Source organism: Phyllostomus discolor, chromosome X, assembly GCF_004126475.2.
Source record: "Phyllostomus discolor isolate MPI-MPIP mPhyDis1 chromosome X, mPhyDis1.pri.v3, whole genome shotgun sequence".
Taxonomy (NCBI): domain Eukaryota; kingdom Metazoa; phylum Chordata; class Mammalia; order Chiroptera; family Phyllostomidae; genus Phyllostomus; species Phyllostomus discolor.
Genome location: NC_050198.1, coordinates 83587993 through 83611316, shown reverse-complemented (window position 1 = coordinate 83611316; position 23324 = coordinate 83587993). Strand labels below are relative to the sequence as shown.

Here is a 23324-nt window from a genome sequence, read left to right as displayed (position 1 = left end):
GGGCTGAACGACCTCCCAGAGTTAGGCAGCACATTAAGACCACAGGTTATGGAGTCATGATGCATGACTTTGAATTTTAGCTCCACCATTTGCTTATTATGGGAACTTGGGTGAATCATTGTATCTTTATGATCCTCATATTTCTGACTTATAAAACAAGGATAAAAAGAATATTTTTTTCATAGGGAATAATGTGTGTTAAAGCACTTAGCATGTGCCTGGTCCATGATAAGTCTTCAGTAAATGTTACCTGTGATTACCACTGTTGTTAGTTATCATGATCTTTGTGACAGCCCTGTGAGTCAGGAGCTACTCTCTCCATTTTATAAATGAGGAAACTGAAGCTCAGTAAAAGTGTAAGTTGCCCAAGGGTAGCCAACTATAGTTAGTGGAAGATCCAGGATTCAGAAATTGATTAGATCTCCCTTTAATTGGGTTATCACCAATTTTCTGATTCTGATTTCACTCTCATGTTCTCAGTCTTGTGTATCATGTTACCATTTTAAGAAATGACTTTAAATGCAGAAGAGCCAACTAGAACCCACTAATTAAACCTACATATGAACATTAGCAAGGCAAAACATTCATATTTTCCAGCAGTTTTTCCTTTTTTTTACATCCTTGATTATATGAGTAAACCTGATGGGGTTTGTGATGGGATTTGTGATGGGACATTTCTGCAAGTGAGTCATCACTTTGCTTGGTTTCAGTTCTACATTACTAGTTACATTATACCTGCCAAGCTCAAGTGCATACGTTCAGAACCACATGAGACACCCACTTTTCAATTTAGAGCAAAACATACAGCCAGGAGCTGCTAGCCAGATCTTGGCTACTAAGGTAGTGGTGAATGATTCCTGAATGCTGCCAGCTTTGTGGAAGGTGGGGACAGAATCATCTAAAACCCTACATTGTTGAGGTCCTACTACATTTCAGATACTCTGCTGCCCAGTTTGCATAATGCTATCTCACAGGTCCTAATAGTGTCCCCATTTTACATAGAGGAAATGAAGCTTAGAGAGGTTAAATACCCTGCCCAAGATCTCAATGCTACTTAAGTGGAGGTGAAGGAAACTGGGATTCAAACCTAGGTTAGTTTGACTCATACTCTTAGCTTCTATACAGTGTGACTGCTGTGTACTCTGAGCCATTACTTACCCAGAATATGTAGGGCAAACTTGGCCATTTAGCCTTGTCTTTAAATACTGGAAAATGATAGGGCTAATTGGTTTCTTTGGTAAATTAAACTAGGAGGGAGGACAGAAATGATGCAGCCCACAGCATGGCTACTTATAGAGCTCCAATTGTCCCATTCACAATGTTAGCCATTTAAAACACATTTGCTGAGAAAATCTTTTATACTAAAATGAACAGAAATGCCCTAACGATAGTGTTCTTCGATGGCTAATTATTTCCTTGACTGCTTTACACTTCGAGGACAGATTCTGGGACCTCATACACAAGTAAATCTCACAGAACTAGCAAAACAAAAAGTTAGTGCATTTATATGGTCATTAAATGTATATTGATTGAGGACTCACTATGTGTCAGGCAGAAAACACGGGTGCCAGGACTGTGGAAACATCTTCAATATGAGGAAAAATGAGGAGACAATACTAAAGACATGGCATAGGAGTGTTTAAAGTTTGCCTGCACTATTGGTTACTTGACAGCAACCTAACTGATCTTGAAAATATGTATTCTCCTCTTAAACAGAAAATACAAGGTGGGGAGCTGATAAGGGATTAAGTCCATGGTTTTGATCAGGCTCTGGGCATGAAGGTTTATTTTAAAAACTTTAATTAAGCATCTGCTTTGTGTATCGTACTTTGCCAAGTGTTGGGTATTCAGTCACGCAAGACATAGCTCTTTTTAAAAATATATATTTATTTATTTATTTTTAGAGAGAGTGGAAGGGGGAAAGAAAGAGAGGGATAGAAACATCATTATGTGAGTGAAACATCAATTGTTTGCCTCTCAAGCCCCTAAATGGGGATCTGGCCTGTAATGCAGGCACTTGCCCTGACCAACTGGGAATTGAACTGGAGACCTTTTGGTCTGTAGGACGACGCCCAATGCACTGAGCTACAGCAGCATAGACATAGTTCTTAAGGCTTGGAAAGATCAGTCTAGTTGACTGACAGACATGCAACTGAATGCATTTCACCACAATGGGCATTTCACTATAATGTGTATGTTGAAAAGGCTGTGAGAGATTAGCTAGTCCAATCCCATTGATTTACAAATGAAGAAATAAAATTCAGGGAGATTTATCCCAAGTTATATGAGTAATAGGAGAGCCAGGAATAGAATCCAAGGTCCTCTGCTGCTACCATCTAACTAGCGCTCTTCCCATGGTACCAGTCTGTCTCCCATTAGACCCTCCCAGTCTCTCACTCTAAAAGCTCCATTAGGATTTTACAAAAATATTGTGAACTTAAATTGGGTAGCTATTTCAGAGTGCCAAACCTGCTATATTTTAGGTCTGCAAGTTTTTGTGTGTGCATGCATGCACATGTGTAGAGAGAATAAATTTCATGTCATTATTAGAAGAAAGTTCTTGGTTGTCCAGAGGTGCTCAGTGATGCAGTCCCTTTCTATTTTGGCCATTAAGGGCCTGATTGCCCCAGCTCCTAGGTGAATATGAGAGCATGTAGTGTGTCTTCCCCAGGGAATGCCTGAGCTAGAAGAGAAACCATATGTAAACCCTGCCTTGTTACTATTTTATGATTACCAACTCTAAGTAATACATACCAAATGGTGATGGTGTGGGAATCATTGGCATGGTGTGATTTAGCCTGTACTCTGTACGATCCAGAAAGGGGCTGGACCATTTCTGGGGGGAGAGGCAGAGTAGACTGCAGAACTCTTTTCATATTAACAAACCCACAGAATGCCCCAAAATCAAAGTAGATTTAAAACTAAAGCATTATTGAGATTTTGCTGTAACACCCTCTCTTTTCCATTGTGTTAATATGTAAACCCTTGTGAGTCAGTACTGCTTGAGGTTAAGTTGTGGTGAGAGATGTCTTTGATATGTTCTTCTTGATCTCTGTTGGGACAGTCTTTCTAGCTGGCTATAAGCTGTGCCATGACGTCTACCATACAGGGACTTCACCCAGTTTTTCTGGTGGCTACCATGTACCCCATGTTATGAAGGACATTTTGGTCCTCTAAGTGAATGGGGCACTGTTAAATTTTTGCAAGTGTGGCCTGTTAGTGCTTTAGTTTCCTATCCGATAGTTTTCAATTGTACCCAGTGAAAGCAGGTGAGCAAATGTTGGGGTTATGTCACTGGCAGCACTCCTGGATGTGGTGAACATCCATTTGCAAACCTGGCTCACTATCACAGTCACTTTGGGAACTTGTTAAACAGATTCCAGAGTCCACCCTGAGGATTTCCATACCGTAGGTCTGTGGAGAGACTGGAGAATTTGCCATTTAAAAAATGCTCCAGTTGATTCTGATACTCCCTTGGGAGCAATTCCAGTTACCTTATTTGGGAGATAAGGTAAAGCCCAGAGGTTGGAAGTGAGTGACAGTTAATGGCAAAGTTAGGACCTCAGATTCCTCATCTAGAGAATGGGGTTGATTTATGGAATAATTGGAATGATAGATTCAAAGTACTGGGCAGAGTTTGAGGCACATGGCAGGAACTCATGTAGCTCCAGTCCAGTTCCCTTTCTATTACATTTGTCTAAGTACCAAATGGACAGTGAGTTTTTCTTAAACTTATTTTTAAGTTTCAGGGTGTATAATATTACTTGTGTCCACAAAGTGAATAAAAATAGTGTAAGAAAACATGCATGTGTATATGTGTGTGTGTGTGTGTGAGAGAGAGAGAGAGAGAGAGAGAGAGAGAGAGAGAGAGAGAGAGGAAGAGAGAGAGAGAGAGAGAGGAAAGGAGATAGGATAGGGAAAAGTGAACGAGAGAAAAAAATTGTACTGAAAAGTCCAAGTAAGTATTAATGATAAGACTGGTTATGAATAGATCCATCCTGACTTTACATTTGTGAACTAGGTTAAATATCTGTGCTCAAGTAAGTATCAAGTAGGTCTTTAATAGCATTTGGGGAAGAATATCACTGTTAAATTTGTTGGCACATTATTGAATTCCACACCTTATACTTTAAGCAAATATAAATTCTTATAGTTTTCAATACATATATCTTCAACATTGTTGTTACACGACATCCACATTGTTGAATGCCACAACCTTCTTTTAAAATGCAATTGTCTGTATTCTGAAACCATTTTGATGTCATTACCATATACCTATGTATGGATTATATGCAAGCCATTGTATATTTCACATTATAATTTATCCACTGATTGAAGGAGTGATACTCGGCATGTTGGATATTTATTACTCTCCCAGAAAGTTTCCCGAAACTTTCTATGATGATTTTATTTAGTTTCTTTGTCCCCAAAGTAATGGCTCACATATTCTCCCGTGGTTGTTTGCACTTTTATTTTTCCATGTGTACTCATGTAATTTCTTTATTGATTCATCTCAGAATTTCTTAGTATTAGTGCTGCCTCTCCCACAATTTCATTACCTTAGCCTGTTAGATGCTTCACTGAATATTGTGCAAAATTGCAACCTTTTCTACCACCAATATTTCTCCCTTCTTTCCTCATTGTAATATTTATTTTAGCACTATCTGAAATTGGACTTATTTCAGGAAACATTCATTGAGTATCTGAGTGTGGAAACGATATGATCGACACTGGGGGTCCCATGGAGTGGCTGGAAGAGAACCACGTCTCTGTTGCTGCCCTCACAGCTCACTTGGTAGCACAGCTCGGATTCCAAACAGGATCAGCCTGACTCCAAAGCTCATTTTTCAACCATTACTCTGTATTGCTCCCTCAAAGAGTTCCACTCTCCCTTCACCAGAATCTTAATTCCCCAAACACAGACTAAGTAGGTGTTTATTATCTCATTTAATATCCTGTATTACTCTCTACTGTTTTTCCAGCTGCACAATCAGTTTTTTTTAAATTCATTCTCCCTCCTTGGAGACTTTTGCTATAATATTTCCCAATTAAGTACTAAAAGGCATGAGATGTTAGTCTTCATAATACTTAAACATGCAGAGTAATTTCTAGGCAAAGAAGGAATGTTTATGTAGGTGATGGAAGACCCAGAGACACAGTAAAGTGACATTGCCTAGAATCTACATGAGCAGTGCCAGTGGTGAGGAATACACTATGTTCCAGTTGGCAGTGTTTGAAATCTGTCTGTTAAGCCAACAGAGAGTTTTTAGCACGTTTGCCTTTTATTCTGGACCTTAACAGTACATTCACGTCTTCATTATGGTACTTCCTTAGTAGTAATACTGCCTACTGAAGGTGTAACATACTCTGGCATTCGAATATGTCCCTTTCCTTTGCTCAAATTTCTAAAGATATCTTCAGTGAAGTCAGTATTTATTTATGTGTGCTAGGAAGCTCTGTGGAAGATTTTCTGCTGATCCTTGATAATAATTCACTCTATCAAATTCTTATATTTTGTTGTCTGTGTGGGTGACTTTAACTCATCAGAATTTCCAAGATTAGCCCCTACGTTCCTCTCTGCTTTTGAAGGCTGAGGTTATTTCTCAGTTGTCAGAATGTCAGTGTTTTTCCCCTTATGCTATCAGTTTGGACTTTCATTTTTTAGTCTCAGATAGAGATACCTTGTCTGAATTCACACAAGTGGCTTCAGTACCAAGTGATTTCAAAGTGATAAAAACAAGGAAATGGCTCACTGCCTAGTTAGTGTCTGTGGGTCAGCACCCAGAACTGTGGTAAGGAACTTTGTTTGCATGAGGTCCATTTCTGGAAAGGCAAAAGTGTTTACAGACTGCCATCCTTTATTCATCCACGAGAAAATAGCTTTAGTGCTTCCCACGGGTGAAATATATAGTTTTTAAATGTAGATTACCTATTTATTACAGAGAAGGATACAAATGAAAAAAATTGGCACCCCTTTTAGGTACTAAATGTTAATTTCATGGCAAGTTTCAAGCAGCAGTCACACATGGAAAGCTTTTTTAATGCTTCATCCTGAAATTATATATATTATGGTTCACAATAGGAAATTAGGTGGGCTCTTCATGGCTCTAGAATTATTTGCCTTTGCAAGAAATGGCAGTGTGATTGCCAGCTATTTTGTATGTTCTGAATCTTTAGAAAGTTTTCCTCCTTTCTGTGGTGTATGGACCGATACAGCAGGAGCATGCGTCTTCAAAAGCTGTGAAAGATCTGAGATTTTTACCCTAATTGCAAGCCAATACATTAGTGGCCCATAGTTTCATTGATGGTGGTTAAAGACACAAGATCAGTAAGTAGCTCAGAGATGAAGGGTGGTTTATTTCTCGCAGCACTAGCAGTGGCCAGAGTATCACCATTTGTGTGAGGTCCCCAAGCTCCACTTCCCATGGGATAGGGCAAAGAGGACCAGATGACTCCTGCACACTTGGTGAGTTGCATTGCAGGAGAGGAGCCTTATGTTTATTTAGGGAACCGACGTCTGTTACAATAGGCGGTAAGCCTGCCTGCTCTTTTCTCTGAAGGGATGCATTGTTTTTCTGCCTTCTAAGGCTATTCACTATACAAAGACACTTGAAAAAAATATAGTCTGTGGGGAAAAAAATGTACCTCTGTTTATAAGACATGCAGATACAAGACCCATAGAAAATTGTCCTGCAACACATGGTCCTCCAACCTTGGATGACTACAAGAACATCTCAGGTTCACAATGCTGTCGGGAGGCTCACATAAGAAAATTTGAAGTTAGTGAAGGCACTTAGCTCAGCCCTGACTGCTTGGCCAAAAGGCAGGGCTATGTGACATGTGTTGGAGTGTAGCAGAAGGCACATCCAAAGAGAGAACAGTAGCAGTTTTCTCAGCTCTTTAGAGAATACTTGAAAAAAGGAAAGTATGGAAGGGAAGCCTGACCGTTGCCTCTGCTTAGGAGCAAACTGTGCTCCTTTGGGTATCACTACTACTCTGTTGCTTCCTCTTTTGGTCTCTAATCTATCACATATTTTCTTGCTTGTTCAGGTTCTGGGCTTGGGAGTTTGTATTTCCCAGTGGCTTGGGTCAGTGAGGTGTTTCTGTTTTACTACACTTCTAAGGTGACACAAGTGGTAATCACAGAGCAGTAAATAGATGCTTATGCATGTCTGCTGGGAGTGATGTGAAGGGCTGATTTGTCCTCAGAGTATATTCAGAAAGGTTAGAAATCAGGAATATTCTCCCAAGTGGGCAAAGTCCAACAAGGCCTCCCCATGACCTGATATTCTGGGAATCTGTATGCTCCCAGGATGACAGTGAGGAAGTCAGAAATGCCTTTTTTATATTGGGTGACCAGGGGATCAGAGCACACAGTGAAAGCAGCCTCCCACCTGGCAAAGGCAGAAAAGCCCTAGAATGTTTGTTCTCTTCGTTGCAAAACCTAAAATGTCTCAGAAAACTTGGAGCCATGTACACAGTGTGATTCCTCTGTGATCTTTTTCTTTCCCCCATTGGAATAAGGTTACTCTTGGTAACTGTAGTGCAACATCATTCACACACAATAGCACCACAGGTACCTTGGCTCACTAACCTCTTATACCTATGCATTTTGCTATTTTGCTCAGGTCTCTGGCAGAAAATGCTTTCTACTTGGACTGTTTCTTAAAGTGCAATTCTCTCTAGCCCATCTGAAAGTTGAAAATGTATTTTAAATACTACAGAAGCATTTTTAAGTGAATTTGCACTATAGTACATTAATTTCCTCAAAGAGGGGTATGGTTATAAATTCTGCTGTAGTAATGAGTTTCACAAAAGCCAAGATGAGGGAATTTGGGCAGTTTTCTTACAGGGTGTTGCAGCCTTTGTAAGGTAAAATACAAACTTTATCATTACCAGCAGCCACAACTTTCTGAGTGCAGGTACTGGGCACTCACGCTAGGTCTCACAATTTACCATTCCTTTCCATGTTGGCAGGGGGTAGGGCATTAATAGAGAAAGACAAATAACCTTCATTTTGGTTATAACACGGACTTCTTAATGTCCTTTTAAAATGTCCCTTTGGGGCTTGGAGCTCAGAACGCATCAGACTTCTCAAAATGCTGTAATGGGCATTGAGGGATCTTACTGTGGTAATGACAATGTTCCAGAACTAATTTGCAGTGATGATTGCATAAATTTAGTAGAAATCATTAAATCATACATCTCAAATGGGTGAATTATCAAAATCCAAAAATATGCCTGAATAACATTGTAAAAATGTTTCATAAAATAAAAAACTGTGAACATAATATAGATAAAACATTTCAAATATAGCAGCATATATGCCTATTATAAAACAGCTGGTGAAACAATACATGTATAAATATTAACCATGTCATTCAAATAAATCACTATATGAAATGGACTAAACCAATACAAGCAATGCTAGAATCTAGAAGATGAAAAAATATCCCTTTGGTGAGTGCATAACCCAGGAAGTCTGTTTCATATTTCATACTTGGGGTAGGGTGTTGGGGGAGGGTTGATGATGCCTTCTTATTACCAAATTTAAAGCTTTCTGAAGAATATTCAGAGAGTGAATTAATTTTTCCTTTTTTCATTCCACTCAGAATGTCTAAAACAGATAAAGTAGGAAACAGCCATTATATTTGGGTTTTGTCTATTATCATTTACTGACTGAGAGTCTATCTAAGCCTTTCTGCTTTTTGCAGATAATTAATTTTATTTCTAAATGTAGGAAAGAGTGATTGTAATCAGTATGTTTGTACTCTCAGTCACAAACAGAGCCCATCAAGATATGCAGTACAAATAAACTTCATAAAATACACAAGCCAAGCACTGCTTGTAGTTAATGTGCTATCTTTTTATTTCAAAGAAAAAATATAAGGATGATTTTTCAAAGTCCATTTTGCTATTCTTACAGAGTTAATACATGAACACTTCTTTTTCTAACCCAAACCTTCACTGTAAATTACTTTCATCATTAAATCTCATGAAGCAAAACTGAAGGAGACTTTGATGACATGGAAATCAACTTATTAAGAATTGAGTATACATATTTCTGAGTTCTGGGTGTGGGTTTTTCTTATGCTTCTGGAAAGTTACAGGTGATCAGATCTAAATTCAAGTCTCAGGTTCATGAGATGAAAATTGAGTGTTTGTGAACAGATTCCTCTTAACTTTTTTGAAAGACATTTGTCATTTTTTTCTAGCTGCCCACACCCTTCCTTTGACCAACCAACCCTTCCTCAAAGCCTGTCCTTTCTCCCTCTCCTTCAAAATTGTGACTTACTCAGAGTTTTGTTCATTCAGGTCCTGCATTTGGTTTAAAATAATGATTTTTGATCATAGTTCAGTCATCACAGGAAGCCTATTTTTGTTTCTAGTTTAATGTGTTCTCTCTTCTGAGAAACAAACTCACTTCACTTAGCAAATTATATATTGCCAGAAAACTGTTCAAAAGGGTTATCAAGTGTGGAGAGTTGAGTCACTGTGACTCAGTTGTAGGAGGAAACGTTTAAGTGTATGTAGGGCTTGTTGGTGCTTCTGAAATCACCTGCTGTGGAAATCGCACAGTGGAAATAACATCAGTCCAAGTATCAGAGCATTCAGATACGGTGTTTATGTGCTGCCAGAGGATAGTGGCCTTAGAAAAGTAACTTAATCTGAGCAATGAAGAAAGTAATAATGATGAGAATGATTATTTATTTATTAATCATTGCAATGTGCCCCACACACACCTGGTTCTAAGCACTTTACATGGCTTAAATCATTGAATGTTTAAGAGGATACTGATAAGAATAGGATTATCATTAGTATCATTTTCCAGGTTAAAGAACTAAGACAAGCGAGACTTGTAAGTAGATGCAAGCTACAAGGTCACTTCAGGGGCTCTATAATACTGCAGGAACTCCTGAGGGTCATCTATTGGCCAGGGCCAGACATGCTGTTAGAATGTGTGGGTGGAGCTGGGCTTCCTGTGCAGGTGTACCCAAGCTGATTTAGCTGGTGGGAATCAGGCAGAGTGGAAGCCAGGACATTGCTAAGGGTCTTTCATTCCTGCCTGCTCCCTCAGTTACTATTCATCCTGTTTCCTATCTTTGGGACTTGAGAAATACATGTGAACTTCCAATGGGATCAGCTTTTCCTCTCTGCTTTTTCTCCTATTTGTATAAATCCTAATTAAATTTTTCTAAATCTACTTGGAGCTCAGACTTCCCTCAGGATCAGGACCTATTTCATTTACCTTTTAAAAACATCCATTCTTGATGAACTCAGGTTCAAAACATACTTTTTTAAAAAGATTTTATGTATTTGTTTGTTTGTTTGTTTGTTTTTTAGTGAGGGAAGGGAGGGAGAGAGAGAGAAAGAGAGAGAAACATCAATGTGTGGTTGCTGGGAGCCATAGCCTGCAACCCAGGCATGTACCCTGACTGGGAATCAAACCTGCAACACCTTGGTTCACAGCCCGCACTCAATCCACTGAGCTATGCCAGCCAGGGCTCAAAACATACTTTAAAAGATATATGGCATCTCCATTTCCCCCCTTTCAGATCAGAAATCCAAAGAATAGTGAAGTACCAATCTCTGTGGATTTATTATTATGCATTAAACCCTTTAATGATCTATTTCCAAACATGGAAAGAGTTCTTTGGTTACTGAGTTTGTGATATACTCAACTGTCCTATTTTCCTTAGCAAATTCTTAATGTAAAATAAATGGGTTTATTGACTGTAGCAACCTTGTAGTAGATTTAAAAAAATATATGAACACTTCAAATCACCTTTGTACAATCTTTTTACAAGTTTTATAGACATAAAGTACTCTAGGGAAAAGAACAGGAAACTAGTGTCCTAACTCTGATTAAAATAAAGCAATAATTGTGATAAATTGGCATACTCAAACTTGACAGATACAAGCTGACAGATAGAAGTTGTGGAATACATGTTGTATTTCCCTTCAGTATAAAAAGATGTTAACAAGCCCCAGATCAGGGAGGGTGAAAGACTACACACTGGTGGAAACATTTCCCTCATACATCTGTGTTTATCAAGTTTTAAAGTCTGTTTCCTCTCCCACCATTTGTTTTGCATCTGTAATCCATTGGTTTTAAAAAAGTAATTGCAGCCCTGGCTGGTATAGCTCAGTGGATTGAGCGCGGGCTGGGAACCAAAGTGTCCCAGGTTCGATTCCCAGCCAGGGTACATTCCTGGGTTGCAGGCCATAACCCCCAGCAACTGCACATCGATCTCTCTCTCTCTCTCCCTCTCCCTCCCTCCCTTCCCTCTCTAAAAATAAATAAATAAAATCTTTTAAAAAAAAGTAATTGCTTATCTGTGAAAACCCCCATTCAGAATTGCCTCAGCTCTGGTTGTCATTGACCAAAAACCCTTTAAGATACCACAAATAATATTGACAACAAACATTCATTTTTTAATTGTAATTCTATTAATGTTGTCCCAATTTTCCCCCTTTGCTTGCCTCCGCCCACCCCACCACCCGCTCCCACAGTCCATCCTCACACTATTCTCCATGTCCATGGGTCATTCATACATGTTCTTTGTCTAGTTCCTTCCCCTTCTTTCCACCATTATCCTCCTCCCCCTTTCCCTCTAGTGACTGTCAGTCTGTTCCATGTTTCCATGCCTGTGGTTCTACTTTGTTTGTTAGTTTATCTTGTTCATTAGATTCCTCTTATAGGTGAGATCATATGGCATTTGTCTTTCACCAATTGGCTTATTTCACTTAGCATAGTAGTCTCCAGTTCCGTCCATACTGTCACAAATAGCACCATAGAGATTTTTTAAGGGCACAACTTTCAAGATGGAGAGATGAATCTATACCCTGCACAGGAATGGGTCCGATTGGTGTTGCAAGAAGCAGAGTAAGAAAAGGCTGTGTGATATAGTAGGAACAATGTGGGGCTTCAGCCATTCCTGATCTTAGTGACCATGGGCATACTGTACAATTTTCCTTAACCTTAGTTGTTTCATAAATAGAATGGGGTTAAAAAATGGCAACCACTTAAATTATGATGAAAATTCACAATAATGCCTACTACCTAACACTATAAAAATCTGACATGTAATATGATTGATTTCATATGCTATGAGACAAAGTGTCCTTTTCTTCCTAGCTTTTCCCTCACTTGGGGGTGTTCATCTTTAGGGTTCTCTCATTAGCAGCACCATCGCTGATAAATATTTATTGAGCTCCTATGCCAAAGACCCTGTGCCAGGAACTGGCAACACAAATATCAGGAAGCCGTTGCAACAGAATTTATGGATCTTTCCCTAATGTTAGGATCGTCTTTCAAGTGAGGCTGCTTGTCCAGGTTCTCCACATTTCTTGAAGTTCCTTAGTGTATGTTCCTTGGTGTGTCTTTGAACAAATGTATTCAGCATGTGTGGCTGTAGTCCTCTGCTCCCATCTGCCCAACTCTTGTCTCTAATAACCAAGAGGATTAATAATGTTACCCCCAGATGTTCAGGTGACTTGATTCCCAGCCAGTCAGACCAAGTTGAACAAACAAGTTTTCTAGCTGCTTACAGTGGTCTTCACAGAAGACTCATGAATAAAGGGCAATGTGATATATCTAGATTCTTGATGGGGATTGTCAGCATTCATCTTTTGTTTTGATTTAATGCTGAAATCTTTGGGAGTAGGAAAGGACTCAAGCTGAGTTTGTGGTTTCTTTGTTTTAGAGTGTGTATTGTACAGTAATGCTTAATTGTGCTGCCTGGGTACCAGTTAAATGATGATTAAATTTAGGTTGGTATAAAACTGAATACATGTATTTTACATATCTTTGGCATGATTTAATGACATCCCCTTGTTTTAGATATTATCCTTTTATTAAAGCCCTCAATTTTCTTGTCTTTTTATCCATCCTACCTACTCAGAATCTCTCCCTGCTTTGTAATGAATGGGAACTATCTTTTTGATTCTTGGGATTTGGGTTATCACTCTGTTTCTTTTGATAGAGGGAAAGGGAAAGCGCAATGGGTAAGTGAAAGGAGTTTTATGGGATTAAAAGGAATATGAGAAATCAGTCAGATCACTTGAAAATGATTCTAGGTACATGACTTCTGCAGTACTTAATATAATCATGGCCTCACTCATGTTAGCACAATACAAATAAGTAACAAGTTCTAGATTTTAAAAATACAGGAAAAAATGCAATATGTCTCAACTATGACTTACTTGACATTTTCTTAAATCAAGCATCAGTTTCAGTATGGGAGACTACCATTCTTCTATCCTCATCCCCTAGTATGCAATGACTAACATAGAGTAGGTATTTGAGTTTTCTCTTAAATAAAGCTGAAGGGGAATGGTATTCATCCTTGGGACAGTGAGGAGCTATCAATAGTGTAGAGAGCATGAATCTTTACCCACAAAATGGGAAGTCTAAGAAGGGGTGTATCTTGTGTTTCTTTTTTCTTTTAAAAAATAATAGACTACTTTTAGGACACTTGCAGGTTCACAGCAAATTTGAGCCGAAAGTATAGGAGGTCCCCATATATCTCCTGCCCTACACACCCAGAGCCTCCTCCACCATCAACATCTAGCACCTGAGTGGTACATTTGTTACGATCAATGAATCTACATTGACACATCATTATCACTGCAAACCCAGTTTACATTAGGGTTCCCTCTTGGTATGGTGCATTCTGTAGGTTTAGATAAATGTATAGTGATCTGCATCCACCATTATAGTATCAACAGAATAGTTTCACAGCCTTAAAAGCCTTCTGCATTTTGTCTAGCCACCTTTCCTTCCCCCAACCTCTAGCAACCATGGATCTTTTTAAGATTTCCGTGGTTTTGCCTTTTACCTAATATCATATAATTAGAATGATATAGTATGTTGCCTTTTCAGATCGGCTTCTTTCACTTAGTAAAATACATTTAACTTCCCTCCATACCTGTTCATGGTTTCACTCCCCATTGCCCCTTTTCCCCTGCCCTGGCAACTGCTAATCTACTTTCTGTCTCAATAGATTTGCCTGTCTGGACATGTTATATAAATGGAATCATGCAATATATGGCCTTTTATGTCTGACTTCTTTCACATAACATAGTGTTTTCAAGGTTTATCCAGGCTGTGGCATGTATCACTACTTCATTCCTTTTTATGGGTGAACAATACTCCATTGTATGAATGTATTTCATATTGTCAGTTGGCAAATAGTTGAGTTATTTCCACTTCTTGGCTAGTATGTATAATGCTGCTATGAGTATCCCTGCACAAGTCTATGTGTGGATATTTTCACTTCTCTTGAGAATATGCCTAGGAGTGGAATTCTGAGCCATGGGTAACTATGTTTAACCTTTTGAGGAACTGCCAAACTATTTTCCAAAGTGGCTGATTCATTTTACTTTCCCACCAGCAATGTAACATAAGAGAGTTCCAATTTCTCTACATACTCACCAATAATTGTTATTAACTATCTTATTATAGCCACCCTAGTGATTTTGAAGTGCTATCTCATTGCAGTTTCAATTTGTGTTTCCCTAATGGCTAATGACATTGAGTAGTGTCATGTGCTTGTTGGCTAATGTAAGTCTTCTTTGTTGAGAAGTCTATTGAGATCCTTTCCCAATTTCTTAATTTTGTTATTTGTAATTTCATTATTAAATTATAAGAAATACTTATATATTATAGATACAAGATGCTTATTAGGTATGCAATTTGCAGGTATTTTCTCCAATACTGTGAAATAGGTTTATACTTTCCTAATAATGCCCTTTAAAAGACAAAGGTTATGATTTTATGCAGTTCAATTTATTTTTGTGTGTATATCATATCTGAGAAATCATTGCATAATCCAAAGTTATGAAGATTTATACCTATGGATTCTTCTCAGAATTTTATAGATTTAGCTCCTACATATAGGTTTATGATTGATTTTAAGTTAATTTTCTGTATTTGTTGTAAAGTAGAGTATGACTTCATTCTTTTGCATATGGATATTCAGTTGTTCCAGCCCATTTGTTGAAAATACTATTCTTTCTCCATTGAATGGTCTTGACATCTTTGTCAAAAGTCAATTGATCATAAATGTATGGTTGGATCTCCAGGACAGTGTTGAACAGAAATAGCAAGAATGAACATTCCTGTCTTTTTCCTAATCTTAGAAGGATGTCTTCAGTCTTTTCCCATTAAGTATAATGTTAACTGTGGGTTTTTCATAAATCCCCTTTATTAGGTTGAGGAAGTTCCCTTGTATTCTTAGTGTGTTGTTTTTATTATCAAATTATGTTGGATTTTATCAAACTCCTCTTCTATGTCTAATGTGTATGCGTGTCCCTTATTCTATTAAATGATGATGATGATGGTGATTGATATTGATTACCAGATGTTAAACCACCTTTGGATTTGGGGACAACTCTCACTTGGCCATGGTGTATGTATGATCCTTTTTATATGTTGCTGAATTCAATTTGCTGCTATTTTATTGAGGATTGTAAAATTTATCTTCATAGGGGTATTGGTCAGTTGTTTTCTTATAGTCTTTGTTTTTGGTATTATGGTAATACAAGCCTCATAGAATGAGTTGAGATGTGTTTCCTCCTTTTCTGATTTTTTGGGAGGATTTTTATAAGGATAGGCACTAATTCTTCTTCTTTTTTTTTATTTCAATCATTGGTCAAGTACAGTTTTCTCCCCCCTACTCCCATTCCAGCCCCTCCACCCAACCCTTCCCCCTTCCCCCCATTACCCCCCACCCCTAGTTTTTGTCCATGTGTCCTCCAAATTTGTTCCTGTAATCCCTACCCATTCCCCCCTGAAATTCCCTCTTCTCTCCCCTCTGGCCACTGTCAGACTATCCCCTATTTCAGTGTCTTTGGTTATATTTTGCTAGTTTTTTGTTTTGTTTTGTTTTGTTGTTTAGATTCCTGTTAAAGGTGATATCATGTGGTATTTGTCTTTCACTGCCTGGCTTGTTTCACTTAGCATAATGCTTTCCAGCTCCATCCATGCTGTTGCAAAGGGTATGAGCTCCTTCTTACTAATTCTTCTTTAAATGTTTGTCAGTGTTTGTCAGTAAGGTTACCTGGCCCTGGGCTCTCTTTATGGGAGGATTTAAATTGCCAACTTAGTCCCTTTATTTGTTATAAGTTTATTCAAATATTCTATTACTTCTTGAGTCAGTTTGAGTAGTTTTTTCATTTTAAGCATTTGTCCATTTTATCTTTGTTATATAATTTGCTGGCATGCAATTTTCTTTGTACTTCCTTGAAACCCTTTTTACTTGTGTAAGGCCAGTAGTGATATCCCCTCTTTTATTCCTAATTATAATAATTTGTGTCTTCTCTCTTTTTCTCTTGGTTAGTCTAATTAAAGGTTTATCAGTCTTGTTGATTTTTTCACAAAACCTATTTTTGATTTTGTTGATTTTTCTCTATTGTTTTTATTCTTGATTTTATTAATCTCTTTCCTAGTTTGCTATTTTGTTAGTTCTTGGTTTAGTTTTAATTTGTGCTTTTATTCAGTGTTATGAGATGGCGGTTTAGGTAGTTGATTTGAGAGCATTCCTTTTTTTTTTCTTCAAAATAGCTGTTCAAAAGTAATACATTTCCCTCTATTTTTGCTTTAGCTGCATCCCACCTGTATTGGTATAACGTGTTTTATTTTTATTAATCTCAAAGTATTTTATCACAGTCTTTGTGGTTTCTTATTTGATTCTTTGATAGTAAGGTCTTAGAGGCAACGTACTTACCAGTGTGTTGTTTGATTTCCACATTACATAATTACTTAGGTGTTTGTGGTTTAGTTCCCAAATATATGTTGATTTCCTAAATTTCTTTCTTTTTTAAAGATTTTATTTATTTATTTTTAGAGATGGGGAGGGGAGTGAGAAAGAAAGGGAGAGAAACATCGATGTGTGAGAGAAACATCTATCAGTTGCCTCTCACGTGTCCCCCAACTGGGGACCTGGCCCACAACCCAGGCATGTGCCCAAACTGGGAATTGAACCAGTGACCTTCTGGTTTGTAGGCTGGCACTCAATCCACTCAGTCATATCAGCCAGAGCTACTTTTTTTTTCTTTAAATTTCTTTTTTATGTTTTTAATTTTTAAAAATGTTTTAAATTACAATTTACACTCAATACTATTTTGTATTAGTTTCAGGTGTACAGCATAGTAGTTACACAAACATATACTTTACAAAGTGTTTTCCATTTTATTTCCAGTACCAAGCTAGCACCATACAGAGTTATTACAATATTATTAGCTATATTTTATATGCTGTATTTTACCATCCCCATGACATTTCTGTAATTATCAATCTGTACTTCTCAATTCCTTCATCTTTTTCACCCAGTATTCCAAGCCCCCCACCCCTCTGGCAACCATCAGTTCATTCTCTGAATCTATGAGTTGTTTCTGTTTTATTTGTTCATTTATATTGTTCTTATATTGCTTACATAAGTGAAATCATATGGTACTTGCCTTTCTTTGACTGACTTATTTCACTTAACATTATATTCTCCAGGTCCATCCATGCTGTCACAAAGGATAAAATTTTCTTCCTTTTTATCTCTGAGTAATATTTCATTGAGTATATGTACCACCACTTTGATATCTACTTGTATATTGATGGGCACATGGGTTGCTTTTATAGTTTGACTATTATAAATCATGCTGGACTCATAAGGGTGCATATATTCTTTTGAATAGGTACTTTGGATTTCTTTGAATATATGAGTATTAGCAATGGCTGGACTCTTTCCATGCAGACCTCGTATACTCAGAAGTGGAATTGCTGGAATATAAAGCATTTGCATTTTTAATTTTTTGAGTTAACTCCTTACTGCTTTCCACAGTGGCTGGGCCAATCTGTATTCCCACAAGAAGTGCAAGAGAGTTCCATTTTCTCCATGTCTTCATCAACACATTTATTGATTTATTGATGGTAACCATTCTGACCCATGTGAGGTGATATTTCATAGTGATTTTAATTTGCATTTCTGTGATGATTAGTGACATTGAGCATCTTTATATGTCTATGGGCCATCTGTATGTCCTCCTTGGAGAAGTATCTATTCAGGTCCTTTGCCCATTTTTTAATGGGATTCTGTGTGTTTGTGTGTGGTTTTCTTTTTTCTTTTTTCTTTTGGCTTTGAGTTGTATGAGTTCTTTATAAATTTTGGATATTAACCTCTTATCAAATATATCCTTGGCAAGTATGTTCTCTCATTCAGTGGGTTGTCTTCATTTTGTTGCTGGTCTTCCTTGCTATACAAATTTTTTGTTTGATGTAGTCCATTTGTTTATTATTTTCTTTTGTTTCTCTTTCCTGAGGAGATACTCATATATCAGAAAAATATCCAAGACTTTACTGCCTATGTGTTGTTTTAGAATGTTTATGGTTTTGAGTCTTACATTTAAATCTTTAATTCATCTTGAGTTTATTCTTGTGTGTGGTGTAAGAAGGTGTTCTAGTTTCCCTTTTTTGCACGTATCTTTCCCATTTTCCCAACAGCATTTATTGAAAAGACCATCTTTACTCCATTGTATGTTCTTACCTCTTTGGTCAAATATTAATTGACTATAAAGGCATGGGTTTATTTCTGGGCTCTGTAATCTGTTGCACTGATATACATATATATATATATATATATATATATCATTGAAATATATATATATATATATATATATATATATATATATATATTTCAATGCCAGCACTATGCTGTTTTGATTGTTTACTACAAGGCCATAGCCTTGCAGTAAGTATAGTTTGAGATCACATAGCATGATTCCTCTGACTTTGTTCTTGTTTCTCAAGATGTGTCTATGTTGGGGTCTTTTCTGGTTCCATATAAACTTTTTGGATTATTTGATCTAGTTCTGTGAAATATGCCATTGGTATTTTTAAAATTTTTATCTTCAATTTTATTTTTTTTTACTTTTCCTAATTTTCAAAAAAAATATTGTTGTTCAATTACAGTTGTCCCCCTTTTGCTCCCATTACTCTCTGCTGCCCTGCTCACCCCTGAATCTGTAGATCACTTTGGGTTCTGTAGACTTGTAAAAATGTTATTTTTTCCTATTCATGAGCATGGTATATGCTTCCATTTATTTGTATCTTCTTCAGTTTCTTTCTTCAGTGTCTTCTAAATTTCTGAGTACTAGTCTTTTATCTCTTTGGTTGAATTTATGCCTAGGTATTTAATTTTTCTGGATGCAATTGTAAATGGAACGGTTTTGTTAATTATCCCTTTATGATAGTTCATTATTGGTCTATAAAATGCAACCAATTTCTGGATATTTATTTTGTATCTAGCCACTTATACATAATTTATTTACCACTACCAGTAGTTTTCCCCTCACCAAGTTAGGGAGTTGTTTTACTTTTTTGTTAATTCATTAGTAGTTTTTCCAAGGCTTATAATACACAGCCTAATTTATCAGAATGTACTTCAGATTTATACTAACTTAAATCCAGTGAGATATAGATGCACTACTCCATTGACTTTCTCAAATGTCCTGTCTACTCTGGTTGCCAAATAACTGTTTATTTGTTTTCCTAGAGTTTGAAATGATCTGTTATACCAGAAAAGACCTATGGTATTTCTTTCCTACTATCAGTTCTGCCAAGTATTTTTTGACAATTTTACACAAGATATTTTTATTTATTACCTTTCCTAAATTGTTGCAGATAATTTCCTATTACTTTATCAAAATATTACACCGTTTACATTCCAGATAAAACTTTGTGATCAGAGATTTTTCTCAAATGTGTTATAAATATGGTACCTTTATGTCAATCTTATATATATATAAGAAATATATATATATTATTTGAATTGTTGTTGCAGTACAATTTTCCATCTTTTACTCCCATCCCAACCCACCCACCCAGCCCTCCCCTCCTCCATCCCATTTCCACCCATCCCTAGTTTTTATCCATGTGTCCTTTATACTTCTCCCTGTAAACCCTTCCCCTTTTCCCCTGAAATTCCCTCTCCTCTCCCCTCTGAACACTGTCAGCCTGTTCTCTATTTCAGTGTCTTTGGTTATATTTTGCTTGTTTCTTTGTTTTGTTCTTTAGGTTCCTGTTAAAGGTGAGATCATATGGTATTTGTCTTTCACTGTCTCTGCCAAATAATTTTGAGTCTCGTTTTGCAGCTCTCTTACTTTGTTTGTGCTTAGTCTTCATGGAATTCTAATTTTTCTTTCTCCCTATAATTAAATAAATTTTGTACTTTCTTTTCCCCATACTGTATCTTAATGTGATGCCTAGGTTAGTACTTCTGAATAGAAATATAATGTAAGGCACATATGTAATTTAAAATTTTCTAATTAGCCACACTTTAAAAAGTAAGAAGAAATAGGTAAAATTAGTATTTTTATTTCACCCAACATATCCAAAAATTAACATCTTGGCATCTAATCAACATTTTAAAAATTGTTAATCAGTATTTTCCATTTTTTTCATCTCTGCTTGGACTAGTCACATTTTATGTGCTCAATGGCCATGTGATACAGATTGGATACTGCTGTTGCAACCTCCCCTTTGGGAAGGAATTAATGGGGTACTGCTGTTATCAGTGTATCTGAATTTCCTTGCACTAGTGACAACACCAATCTCTCCCCTATAAGGCCAGTTTCTACAAATATAACTAACTGCCCTTTTAGCTGCCATGCTGAAAAGTCTCCCAAGCAAAAGAAGTAACTCAGAACAAAGTGTGTGGTCTCTCTGATACACAACTGCCCATCTAGAACACTTTTTCAGGCAATCCAAAATTAATTCGTGGGAACTAGTTAATATTTTAGTTAATGATAGCAGCTTTTTTGTGTCTGTAGAGAATACAAGGTGGAAATGAAAACACTCTTTCAGATTTGTGATGTGAGCACTTGTTTTGATAACAAGACTCTGGGGTGGATCACCTCGACAAGACTGAGCCTGAGGCCCAAGCAAGGGCGAAGCTGTGCAGGGAATGGAATAATGAATATGAGCTATTTCAGATGTCATTTGGGGTGATCCTGGTCCTCCAAAGATCTCTCCCACCTGAACAATGCACTTTTTTCACTTTTTGACTGGAGATTAGGAGGTGATGAGATGAGTGTAGCCATCTGTACATCTGCCTCTAACTCTATCATTTTGTGTGCTTAAGCTCACCATAAGGATTAAAGGTTTCTCATCACTTGAAAATTGCTTATACTCACTGTAACCTTGCTTTTTGAGCAAGAGTTGCAACTCGCTCTCCCATTTAATTCTTCAATTTTCTTAGTCACTCAATTCCATGCCTAGCTTATTTGCTTAAGTTTTGAGAACAGTCCAGATAAAGTAATCTACGCTTCCCTCATCCATCTTCTCAACTTTGGTTTTCATCTGCTTCTCTCATGCTTTGATAATAAGCAGTTTAAGATTCAATTTTCTTTTTTGATAATTTTATGAGTCTGCTATTCAGACTTTTTGTCCAGGTGCTGTTTTCTTCTTGCCTAGATTCTGTGGCTAAGTTCCCAGCTTCATGTTTTCTACACCCTTATCTGGGTCCCTGAAATTGCCAGTCTGATTCTATGGGCCATCAGGCTTGCCTGCACCTAAATTACCTGCCCATTCCTCCTTCCCTTCCATCACTCACTTTTCTTAATACAGCATCTAGATTTCCCTCCTTAGAATGTTGGCCAGAAATTCAACCCCACTCCTACCCAGCCATCTCTCCTGGTCCTTGGCCTTAGATTTCAAAGTGACAGCAGCAGGAGAAAGAAACACTCACTGAATGCGACTTCTAAGGGAAATGCATAGCTTTAAAGATGCAATACTTGGAGATGTCTATTTGGGGAGCTTTACTCTGTAGAATGAAAGACACTACTGGATAAAAAAAGGAAACAAATCTATCAACCCAGAAGCTAGAAAGGCTTAACAGAGACAGAGCAGACAGTCCTTGTTTTATCTTTTCAAGCCAGTATGGAAAGATTTAGTTGGTAGACTGTAGAAGGCAAGCCAGAAATGCAGAAAAGTGAGGATTAGAAGCATAGTAAGTAAGCAAATAAGATACGACTGCCAGTTGTAAAGAAATGAAAAATAAACTAAGTGGGTATTTTAGTAGCATCTGTAAGTTCTGGGATCAAAGGAAAAATCCATAAATAATTCAAGATGTTTGCTTCATACTGTTTGGCTAATTGGCCAAATGAAAAATGAACTTACAGTGGAAAGTGAAACACTGAAGTACAGAAATATATATAGATAGTTCAGCTTAGCACATGTACTTAATGTCCATAAAAGAAGCATGTAAGAACCTGAAATGTGTTTGGTATTAGCCAAATGACATTTTTATAAGGGGTTCCACTCAGTCAGGAGTGCCACAGGAAGGATCTCCCAAATCACAAGCTTCCCTTAATGGTCTGTTCTAAAAACATTTTAGAGTAATACTGACCTTGGATTCGGACTTTTCTTTTCTTTTTTTTAAGATTTTATTTATTTATTTTTAGAGAGGGAAGGGAGGGAGATAGAGATAGAAGCAGAGAGATAGAGATAAACATCAATGATAGAGAGAACCTCAATGTGCGGTTGCTGGGGGTTATGGCCTGCAACCCAGGAATGCACCCTGGCTGGGAATCGAACCTGGGACACTGGATTCGGACTTTTCTTTCTGTCATCAAGACTTCCCAATGTCTGATCCTGGAAAATAGTCTCACTTTTTTGTGTCTCCTTCTTACCTTTGTTCTGTAGGTGGCATAATAAAGTGTTTTTTTTTCTAATTATTTTTTTCACTCTACACGTAGAGTCTGCATATATAATTCTACATTTGGAATGACCCTTGAAGATCTAGTCTAGTCTCTTCAATATGAGAACACTGAAGCATATGATTTGAGGCAAAGGATTTACCAAAGGTGAACTAATGCATGTCAAACCAGGGTAAAACTTATGGCTCGGGACAAACAGGCCAGTATTCTTTCTGCTATGCCATCTATCTCTTTGGTATTACACAGTGATTGCACTTCTAGGGTTTGCTTTCAGAATTATTCTACCTTCTTCCACCTAAAAATATTAAAACTAGCATCTAGATGCTCCTTGATTTTTTTTCCTTTTTGATTATAGGATTCCTAGAAATCACAATAGGTTTATCATTAGTATGCATTTCCATGCACAGACTATTGTGAGCATATTTATATAAAATAGAGAAGTAAACTAAGCACAGGATGAAGTTTCTTTCAAATATACTTTTGGATCTGTGTTTTTATCAGTTACCTGAGAAATTCTTGATGAGGAAGAAATCAAGTATAAATATTCATCTGAGGCTTGGAGAACATGTGGAATAAGACTGTCTATATAGAAATTGCAAATAAAAATGGTCAGT

At 37.2% G+C, this 23324-nt stretch overlaps 1 protein-coding gene across 1 annotated transcript in view; it reads left to right on the top strand.

The window, feature by feature from the left end:
- The window catches only part of GPC3 (glypican 3), a 447256-nt gene that overhangs the window by 239815 nt on the left and 184117 nt on the right, over nt 1-23324 (top strand). The gene's annotated exons all lie outside the window — the stretch shown is intronic.